A 12,510-nucleotide genomic window follows, 5' to 3' on the forward strand; every position below is an offset into this window, starting at 1 on the left:
CAGAGCCAAACTGGGTGTGCTCAACTGTGTGAAAGTTCCCAATGTCTTTATTTGTGACTTCCATTATGATTGGCTCCATTGCCTTGCAGATCAGACTCATCAGGCTCATAGAGCAGGAATACCAAGGGTCTGTTGTGGCCCCACCCCTGTGGAGTGGGAAGAACATTGCTGTGCAACATTCTTTGGGTACATATCCTGTAGGGAGGATGTAGAGAGGTGTAGGTAGCCTTGATGAATATGGATACATCCCCGCCTTATGTGTTATGATCCAGGTTCTGATGCTGGAAGGTATGGAATGAGTAGTATCCTGGTAGTGCTGGTGTGCTCTCTGGAGCCTTGAACTAGGTTTCTGTTACTGCACAGATATCAATATTGTCCATACTGAGAAGTGCCTGGAGTGTGTGCATTTGAGGCTGAGACATCTGGCAATGAGTAGCATTTAGCTCACTTTGTGGTTATTTGTGTTGGGTACGCGGTTTGGTTTGTCCTGAATGACCGGTGTTCCACACCTGAAGTTAATGCCTCATTGGTCTGATCCAACCATAAGCTAATTACCCTAGATATCCACATTCTGCCCCCACCCTACATTAAGGAAACCATAGTAAAAAATTTCTCCAAAGCCAACTTCATGCTTCTTAAGACAGAAGTGGTGAACTTCATGACACCCATGCAGATGGACAATATAGTTACGACTACTGAATCCTACACAATTGCACTTTATAAGCACTTACATGAGTGCATGGATCGTGCTATCCCAAACAGAACCAAGATGCTATCCTCCAAAAAAAGGAAGCCAGTCTGGTGATCCCCTGCCATAAACAAACTGTACAACAGAAGGAAGAAACTGCTGCAAAATACAGTAAAATCCCATGAGTGTAGGTGCTCTCTGGTCAGCCTCAGTAAGAAGCTGCGATCCCTGATAAAATCCACCAAAGCTAGTTACGAAAACAAAATCGCCACTGATTATAAAGACAACCACAAAGCATTCTATAGCTATGTCAAGAATCTCAATGGCAACACTCAGATGAGTTACAGCACAATGGCACTAAATATACAGACCCAACTGATATTGCCAACATCCTGGCAGATAGGTTCAGTGCTAACTTTACCCCCCTCTCACCAATTAAAGAGCCCATCTCTATACTGGAAGAATTTAAAGTTTCTGTAATCATGACTACACAGGTAAAAACCACACTCTCCAAAGCCAGGAACACAGCATCCATGGGACCAGACAACTTTCCCGGCTGCGTTCTACACAAACTACAGAATGAACTGGCACCCCACCTAAGTACCATGTTCAATCATAGCCTCACCTCAGGCTTTGTGCCTGCTGAATGTCACACAGCAACGATTATCACACTCTACAAGGGGGGAACCACCATGGACCCTGGGAACTACCGCCCCAGTAGCTTGATGAGCCTGATCTGCAAGGCAATGGAACGTATCATCATGGAACTTATAAACAAAGACATTGGTAATCTCCAAACTCTGGACCCCACCCAGTTCGGATTTGTAAAAGGCAGATCATGTCTCCTAAACCTGATAGACTTCTTTGAAGCAGTCACCAAAGCCGTAGACAAGGGTAAGGTGGTGCACATAGCCTATCTAGATCTTGCCAAGCTTTCAACACCATCCCCCACTCTGGAATTATAGATAAACTCACTAAACTAGGTATAAATCCCTGTGTCACAAGATGGGTTGCCAGTTGGCTCACTGACAGAACCTACACTGTGAAAGTAGCAGACTCCAAATCCGACTTCAGACCAGTGACAAGTGGAGTATCACAGGGATCAGTCCTGGGTCCTCTCCTGTTTGCTATCTACTTCTCTGAAGTACAGGCTAACAGAGAAGGTCTTTGGCTAATGAAGTTCACAGATGACTGAAAACTAGAAAACATAATTGAAACTCCTAACGATGTGGACATCATACAAAAGGGCCTCACTGAGACAGATGCCTGGTGTCAAAGCCATGGCCTCAAGCTCAATGCCAAAAAGTGCATTGTCATCCCCTTTGGTAAAAACTCTGTACACATGAACCACAACATAGACAGTAGTATACTTAACACTGAAAGTGTGATTACAGACCTTGGGACACAGGTGGACAGTAGTCTCGCCTTTGATAATCACATCACCACAGTAGTCAGGAATTCCTTCTATGTAGCACACCTCATCACAAAAGGTTTCTCATCCAGGAAAAAAAGAGGTCATTGTTCCCCTCTACTCATCACTCATTAGACCCATTATAGAGTACAATGCCCGTTTTGGTATGTACCTCACAAGACATCTACAACAACTGGAAAGGCCGCAGTAATACCTCACAAAGAGGATTACCGGCCTCAAACAGATGCCCTACACAGACCGTCTCAAATAAATCCAGCTTTACTCCGTCGCATATAGCCTACTCAGAGGTGATCTCTGCCTAACATACAAAGCTATGTCAAACCCAGAGCTGTTGGACATGCTCCACTTAAAGAAATCCTAATCCCACCGAGCTACATGTTGTAGGGACCTAAACCTTGTCACCACAATAAACAGAACATGCCAGAGGGATAGATTCCTTTCCCAGAGACTTCCCATACTTCAGAATAAACTACCCATATATATCAAACAAAGCTCCTCATTAGCACTCTTCAAGAAAACTCTTGATGATTGGATGGGAAATATGAAATTCACCCCGGAGATCACCTCTGTGGCTCTGCTCGACAGTGGCATAGGAAAATAATTTTCTTGGGTGGCAAAAGCCAGGGTACCTTTTTATGCTGGGCTTGTATAGTTCACAGGGCCAATAGCCTAGTACCTACCTATGAACCTTTGAGCCTTGCCTAAAAAAGGTAATATGAGGACAGCAAGAGCCTTGGCCCATATTCAGAAGCATAGGGGTGATAGGTGCAATCTATATCTAGCGAAGCAACGAGGCATGTCTATCATGTCATCTCAGACAGACAGAGACTGGATACCCTTTGAATGACACCAGAAGCTCAGCCAATTGTTAAAGTTTATCATCTTTCTGTTATATTGCAGTATCATGTAGGTGAAGGTGAGATGCTACTGAAGGTCAGGGTCATACCAGCCTGGGCTACGTGATCATACAGCTACTATATATCGCTTGTCATGTTGTCTTGGGAGGTATGTCTCAGATCATTCACACTGACATGTACAAAGACCGCTTCATATATGTACCTGTTCTGGAGTGATCTAAGTGCTTGTGTTATGTGGCGGATCATAGCACCTGACAGACAACTGACAGTAACCTTCCCCTTGTCCAGCCTAGTGCATGGAACATCTGTGTGCCTGACTATGGAGTCACCTATTACTGGTGTGTTGGATATGTTGTTTTGCCTTAGGGCCTGTTGTGAGGCACACTGCTTTGGTGTATTATGTGTTTTTTGGCGTGTGCTTGGAGGTGTATGTTGCTTGCTTGTCTGCTTAGGAGGACACTCTCTCTTTTTCAGATTAATATTTGTATTCTCTGAGTATGGTAATGTGTATTTATGTGTGTGTTTTGCTGGTGCTTATATTGTAGCTCTATGTGAAACTGTTGGTGTTGTGCTCATATGACCCTACTCCTCTTGACTGTATTGTTCAGTATTGGGTTGACAGAGCTTAGCCACCGGTTTGACACTGTGTGTGCCAGCATGTGCTGCATCAACCCATATATGATATGGTAATGGCCTATGCATACAATACACTCACAATACACCTAGTATGATAAGCCCGCTGAGGTTAGCAAATGTAAAAAAAACCTTTGCGCCAACTGTCAGTGAGTAATGTCTGTATTGCACCCTGTAACTCCATATTGCTTGCTGAAGTGTAAAGAAGTACTTAGTTTGGATTAAGAACCCCACACTTGCCAACTGTGTATGTGTGTGTCTGTCTCTCCCTGGGCAGAGAGCAACCTTTTTGAAGACTACACACCCCTTAAAAGTGATATACTCATCTTTGTCAAGTCGGATGATGTCACCATCCTACAAATATACCTGTGGTAAGGTGAAATCCCAGTAATGTGTATCGTGCGTTGTGTAAATGCGTACTGCTGTAGTATCATAATGTAGTTAGGTAGGGGTCTGAATCCTGCACTTGCCAACTCTGTGTGTGTGTGTGTGTGTGTGTGTGTGTGTGTGTGTGTGTGTGTGTGTGTGTGTGTGTGTCTCCCTGGGGAGGGAGCAACCTTTCTGGAGACTACTCACACCCCTTAAAAGTGAAATACTCATCTTTGTCAAGTCTGATGGTGTCACCATCCTACAAATATACCTGTGGGAAAATGAAATTCCAGTCATGTGTATAGCATGTTGGGTAAATGCATACTGTTTTAGTATCATAATGTAGTTAGGTAGGGGTTTCAATCCTGCACTTGCCAACTGTGTGTGTGTCTCCCTGAGGAGGGAGCAACCTTTTTGGAGACTACTCACACTCCTTAAAAGTGATATACTCATCTTTGTCAAGTCTGAAGATGTCATCATCCTACAAATATACCTGTTGGAAGGTGAAATCCCAGTAATGTGTACAGCATGTCGTGTAAATGTGCACTGCTGTTGTATCATAATGTAGTTAGGTAGGGGTTTCAATCCTGCACTTGCCAACTGTGTGTGTGTCTCCCTGAGGAGGGAGCAACCTTTTTGGAGACTACTCACACCCCTTAAAAGTGATATACTCATCTTTGTCAACTTTGATGATGTCACCACCCTACAAATATACCTGTGGGAAAGTGAAATCTCAGTAATGTGTATAGTGTGTTGTGTAAATGCATATTGCTGTAGTTAAGTAGAAGTTTGAATACCACACTTACTAACTGTGTGTGTGTTAGAGTGTGTGACATTGTTGGCCAATGTGGAGTGGGTTTTGATTTTTCTAGTGTATGACATATCACAATGACAACTGTATGTGCATAACACATGTAAGGCAGCTGTCAGGCAAAGCCATATACATGCATGTGACCTCAATTATTTCATAGGTGGGTACTCTGCTTTCTCCATGAAAGCATATGTTATCTTTGCCAGAGCGTGCTGGCGCTTTCCAGACCTTAGGTCACTTCTGTATGCTTGTGACAAGCTTAGCCACTGCAGTGATCCCTGGACTATGTCTTCTGTTTCACATTCACTCATCACGGTTTCTGTTGAAGAGTGTGAGTGAGGGTTTATGCTTGAGGTATATTTGAATCCTGTTCCAAAGCAAGCAAAGTCTGGCAAAGATGACTAATCATTATAGGTGTGCAACAACCTCTGTGGATCTGCATGCAAACCCTTTATTGCTTATGTGCGCCACAGAGGGATTTCCAAAACCCTTTGGTAATGTGATTATCAAAGGAGAGATGACTAAACACATGGTTCTTTGTATACATTAGTACCTGTTCCACATTTTGGGAGCTACTACCTATGTAGTACTCTGGGGATACTTTGTTTTCTAAAAGTGGATAACTATGCTTTCTTTGGCTTATAGCTTTACAGCATGATTTTGACACCAAGTATCTGTCTCTATGATACCCTTTTGGAGGATGTGTGTGTCATCTGGAGAATAAAGTAGCTCCCACAGTATGTATTTTCATCAAATGTGGGCAGACATATCCCTACTGTGTTTGCTTGTACCTAAGAAAGCTATATGCCAAACAGGAGTGGTCCCAGGACGGATTGCAGGTGAATACCACTTGTTACTGACATAGAATTGTACATGGAGGCTGCAAATGTTGCTGTGTGTTCTACATCTGTGCGTCAGTTGTCAATCCATCATCTAACAATCATTTATGGTCAGCCTGTTGAGGTTATGTATAATACCAGAATGTGGGATGGGTATGAATTGCTGGTGAGCTATAGCTTGGCTGTGTGGACCTCCCCTCCCTCACCTATAGCCTTGTTAACTGGCTAGAAGTCTACTAGGTGTAGGAGCCATGATCTGGCCTTTAGAGAACCTAAGTGGGCATGGTGCAGTGTTTGCAGGTTCATAATGTCTCTGTTAATGAGTTTCATAATGCTGTGCTCCATAGCCTTCCAGATAACATTTGTCTGGCTTATAGGGTGAGAGTTTCCAGGATCTGTTGTAGCTCTACTCTTAATCAATTTATGTTAACATTTGCACTGGGTGTGACAAGGGTGGACAGGATTAGGAATAAGTATATTAAAGGGTCATCCCAGGTTTGGAGGTTAGTAGACCAAGCCAGATAGGCAGGATTATGCTGGTTTGTACATGTGCTGAGGAGAGATGTAGAGTATATTGTGAAATAGATGCTAAGGATGAAGCCACCAGGTAACAGGAAAAGAGGAATGCCTAAGATGAGGTTTATGGCTGTGGTGAGAGTGGAGATGCAGGTGGATGGTGTGACAGTGCAAGATGCAGAGGGCAGGAAGAAATGGAAACAGATGATCTACTGTGGCGACCCCTAATGGGAGCATCCAAAAGGAGAAGAAGAAGAAGTTGTAGCTCAACCCTTGTGGAATGTGAACACCATTACCGTGTGTCATTCCACAAGTATGTAACCATTATAGAGGGTGCATCTGAATAGAGTGTTTAGGTGAGTGGTGACTTCATATGTCAGCTTGTGTATGACACAGCCAGGGACACTGTCCAGTATCATTGCCACTGTGGTTTGGACTTTGGTAAAGAGATGTTTTAACTAGAGTGTCTGTGAATCATCAGGTTTTACATTCTTCAGGTCTGGAAATGTGGCCCTTGTGAAACGACAAGGTGGTGAAATCCGCATTCAAACTGTCTGACAAGAAATTGGTAATGTCAGTCAGATAAGTGTACTTTGTGATGATTTACATTAATTTATATCAGGGATGGCTTAGTGGTAAATCACTTTGGCTATGGTGTGCAGGGTCCTAGGTTTGATACTAGCAGATGCTGCTTATTTTGGGTTGGGAGGGTGGCCTAATGGTTAAGGTGTTTACTTTACAAACACAAGATGCAGGGTTGGAGTCTCACAAGGGATAACTGACTAGGCTTAAAATGGCTCACAAGGGCAGTTAGCCTAGCACTAATCTATGAACCTATGAACTGTGACCCGATCTGAGATTTCCCGTGTAGATTATAAACAACACTAAAGAAAGCTTTAGTGTTGTCTTTGGAATCCTTGCCAATTTGTATTTTGAAGCTTGCCTTGTATGTTTAATGAGGGCTTGTATTTTCCCAGTGATACTGACCAGAGAGGTTATCCCTTCTTGGTATGTAACTCTTTTTGGTACAACTTCACACCTTCTATTATATATTTAGTTTATGGCAGGGGTCCATGAGACTAATGCACTTTTACTGTATAAGTTAGAATTTCTTGTGTTTGTGATAGCATGGTCCATGCAACCCTGTATGTGAACAGCGAGCATTACTAAAGGATTATGCAGCTGGGACAGTGTTAACCTTAGTAATGCAAACCAATGACAGATAGCAACAACAGCATCACCCACAGCACAGTGTCAACCCATGTCATACACACATGCATACTCAAGTTCCAAAATGTGTGTAATACAATGCATACTGGCCATCAATATAAACTATGGAGTGTTAACACTGTCCAATACAGGGCATGTCACCTTGCCCATGTGTCCAATATGCATGTACATGCAGACAGTGCACCTCCACCATGTTCACAAATGGACACCTGCAAACCTGTGTTGCACACACCCCATACTTACTGTAGACTGTATAACACATGCTGACATAACTACATACATCAGCCAAGTGGCACATGGGCAACCAAAGCACAATTGGAATAAACACTGGTGAAAACAATGCAACATTGCTAATTACAGCTTTAATGCATCATGCCTGCTCAGCTACACTTTTAAGGATATCATTACACTTCACTGCTGACAACATGCTACACATCCAACCATTGCTATACTTTATTAAAGTCACCCTGTGCATCAGCACCATGTTAGCCTGTTCCTGCATCAATGTTACAGATGACAGGAGGTGGCACAGGTTTCATCATATGCACAGGGTGTGTTGTTGGTTTGCCAGAGGCCTACACTGAGCCATACAATCGACATGTGTGTGTGAGTGTGTGTGTGAGGGCCATGAGTACTGTTATGGGCCAATGTTGATGTCATGTGTGCGGGTATGTGTTTGCCCTAGGTTTCTGGTTTATGTGTGTGTGTCTGCATGCACACAGTTCCACCATGTGGCTGCCATATACGGGGATTTGTGAGACAGCTACGGACTGTACCTGGCAGGCTTTACAGATCACCGTCTCTGACCATGGATACGGAACCTGTGCCTGGCAGGGGTGCTACAGAAAGTATCAGGTACTAATCCAGATTGGGTACTATCCAAAGAGGTTCACAAATGTCCACTGGATCCAGGTCCCTGCTGGGACTGGCCAGAGCCACGTGCACGTGGTCTGCCAGGACGGTCTATGGACAGCCCCCCCAACATTGCAGGGGCTGGTACTGACACTACGGGAGCGGCTGTGACTTGCTGGATGTCCACGGTGACCCCCAGCTGGTGATGTTGCTGACATACGTCCACATGGACATCTCAACCATCCCGCACTGTCCTGACACATTGACTTGACATTGTGGAGGACATCCAATGTCTCATCCCAACGTCTATCAATGACCTCAGTGTAGTTACGTATGGCACCTGCTAGGTCATGGATACTGTCATTTACAGAGGCGTACTGAGCCCTCTGTGCCCTTAGTCCCTGTCTGGTATACTGCTCCATTCGTGTCTGTGCCTCCATGACAGCCTTGAACATGTGTGTGGTAGAAAGAGGTGTGGCACGTCTGCCAGGGGCATGATGACCAGCAGTGTTCTGATGAGATCCCCTGAGCATCTGCCTATGTGGTACCATTTCAGACATCTAGCTATGGCTGCTGTGTACTGATACATGTGCCATAGATACCCACACTGTCCTGGCCAATGCCAACCGTACACTGTCCCTCAGTTAAGGGCAATGGTGATGATGGATGTACAGGCAGTATGACTGTGTGCATGGATGGGGTGGAGACTTGTGTACTGTCAATTGGTGGCCCAACAACAGACCGTGACAAACCTGCCTGTGCCTCAACACACCTATCCTCATGATCACTGTCTGTCTCAGTGACATCAGGTTCCCTGCTGTACTGAACCAGCCCCACCTCGCCACCTGTGAGAGGAAAACAAGAAACACAATTTAAGACCTGAACATGACTTCAGCACACATGCACACACACAAAACTACACTCCTCCTGAACGCAGACACACACAACACCAGCAATCACAGAACATACACAATAGCAGGTGTTGGTGGGGTACAGTATCACAAGCAAAACAGTCATATCACACATGTCAGCATGCAGGACATGTGTTGCTCAACAGCATGCAGTGCAAGTGTAATCAGTCCTTGTTACTAACAGTATACATGGCCTTTGATGCATGTGTTTAGTTATTAGGTGATGGCCCTCCCCCTGAAACACAATGCATACATGGACACAACATTGCTGTGCAGGTATTAATAGTCCTGTGATGTACTGTTCACCATAACTCACAGGTGTACATGCCATTGCTGGATGTGTATCTGAGTGTCAGATAGGTATCCAATGCTGATTACAGCCTCTGTGTCTTTAGCAAATAAGTGTGGACACATTGTTAGCACATGCATGACGAGTATTCACACAACATCATCAGTGGTGCATGGATAATTGATGGAATACCATTCGGCCACATACCCAATGTATGGTACTTATGGTGAGTTTAGATCATATTGTGGACATGCCAGTCTCATCCATGACATGGCATGCTAAAACACAACTGCATATTTAAACACTACACATACCCAATATGTGTCATATGACCTAGCCACTCAATAGCATCACAAGACATACTCTTTATAGGTGCATATGTGTGCACACACGCATCATTATGGTGTGTAGCAATGACAGTTATGTGTAGTACTGTGGTTACAATAACTGGATGGGGTATAGTACCATAGGCCATCATCATGAAGCATCAGGTGGTCACTCAAGGCTACAAATGTTTCACAAACCAGCACAGATCATGCTGTGCTGGAAATGTACTACCTTGGCTAAATTCACCATTTCACAGCCAGTTGTTACGTGAGTTTGTAAGGAGATCAATAAGGAGCATTCCCTGACATGAATGTGCAGTGTGTTGCAGAGTGTTTAAATGCCCCAGGATAGGCCTTTACCCCTCAGGTATATTATGTGTAATGTGTGGATGAGATTTTAGATACTGGAGTGTGTCTTTACAGAGGGTTTGGGAATCCTTTATGTGTAGCATGTTAAAATGCTCTGTGTATGACATAGATGTGTATGTTACGTGCATGTTGAATATCAGCTGTGCCTATCCAATAGTCACTACAGTCTAGCCACATTTGTTTGAGATGGTCCGAGTATTGCATGTGTTTGAGGCAGCTAATCACATTAGTGAGAAGTGCATGCTCTTACACCAAACATGCACAGCATGCATTATGGGTAGGTGTGTTACATGTGTACATGGCCTACACCTTAACTATGACATGCACTTTTTATTTACAATAATAAATGTAGAACACACTCACCAGCATCTGTCCATTGCCTTGACATCACCCCAGAGGTACCTACATAGAGATGAGACAGTTTGTCAGTGGCTACAACTGTGGCATTGCTACTGTGTGTTTGCAATCTTACAGTACAACAGCAGTTTACATTCACAGGGCTACAGATTATGTTCCAAATGATCAGTATTGCACAACAACAGGCTCCACATCTTTGAACGACACTCCACATCTCACATATGCATGATCTACCAATACAGATAACAGTAGTCATGCATGCTCCATGTGTGCTTGCTGGGTGGCTACACCCTCCATCATGGTGTATGTCTGCTGCTGTTGTTGTTGAGCAGGTGCCACCAGGCTCATGAGCAGCTCCTCCACTCTTTTGAGGGGGGGATGGATGTTAACACCACCCGCTGTTGCAAGCTGTTTTCTACACACATCAGAGGCACGCTGACGGACATGTTGGAGAAGATCACTGCAGTGGTAGCATACCTGCTCATATGTGCGGTTATGCAGGCCTACCTCATTGACCCTGCGGACAAGATCCTGGCTGGTTCGTGAAAACATTACACGGTAGTGCTGAATCATACTGCTAGTGATATTATCTTCAGCCCTACTGTAGCTTGGGTTCCTATGGTGGGCCATGATCCCTGGAAGACATAAATACAAAAATATGTCTGAGCAAGTCATATGGCACATTTAACATGATACAGTACAGATATCACTGAACTGTCATATATAGCAACCTATAAGCTAACCAAGAGTGAAACACTGTAACTGCCACCTATCACTGCTCACCCCACAACTGCTTGCAAGTGCCTTGCTCACTATCTATCCAATGAACCATATTCTGCACAGCAAAAAAATAAAATCACTGTATAAGACTATACAAGAGTACCTGGCATACTGTATGCAACACGATGCACCACCTAGCCTCAGCAGATATACATCAAGCTGATGTGTAAAGAAATATATCATCCATCACAATCAGTGTAAGGTCCAGTAAATGTATTACTATTATACCACACAACTTGTTAATGCCAAACCCGTGGCCAAAATATGTGCACAATTGGGGATATAGGTCACATACTGCTGTTGTACACTATGAATGTTGCCAGATACGCAGTTATATGTATTATCACACATATGTCAAAGGACATGTTACAGACATACCTACACACACGTCAGACATAATTACAGGACACAAAGGTATGACAATCCAGATAAGCTTTCAGTGTGTACTATACAGTACTGTGTATCAGTACTTACACAACCTTAATTTTGAGAAATTTAATCTGTGATGAATACAGGGACCACACAAAACAGTGGATGCAAGCAATGTGGACATACACCATACTTTGCTGTTCAGGCCCAGAGCTTCAGTTAGTACTACAGTACACACAGGATATGCATTCAACATCAGTACCAATCAATAATCATAGATGTAGTGCTTTAGCCTCCAATGACACACCCTAGTTAAAACCAAGGGACTTAATCACACTGTATGCAATAGCACTTGTTTTGCCTAGCAACAGAATACACAGCTTTTGCTAGGATCAAAGCAAAGACCCATAATACCATAACATAAACAGTTTCCCACTAAGCTATTCAACAGATAGATATCTTTGACGTATTCACAAACATATTGACCATCACAGTCAGTCAACAGTACAGAGAATCTATGGTGTGTATGAGTATATATATATATATATATATATATATATATATATAGATATATATATATATATATAGATATATATATATATATAGATATATATATATATATATATATATACATATATACAGCCATTTGTCTACATATACATATATATAGGCACATATACATTTCACCTTTCATAGTGAGAATATCAATTGTACAAAGGATGTAAGGTGTACAGTTATGTAATAAAATCGCATAGACTTGTGATGAATGCATTGAAGGTGTTCACAGCCCAGGTAGCTTTAGCAGGCCTTACTGGCTTCAACATTGCAAACTGAAGGAACCACCCACAGTGTTTAACCACCACATGTCATATACCAGCACTG

Source organism: Protopterus annectens, chromosome 2.part1, assembly GCF_019279795.1.
Source record: "Protopterus annectens isolate FY-2018-M chromosome 2.part1, PAN1.0, whole genome shotgun sequence".
NCBI lineage: Eukaryota > Metazoa > Chordata > Ceratodontiformes > Protopteridae > Protopterus > Protopterus annectens.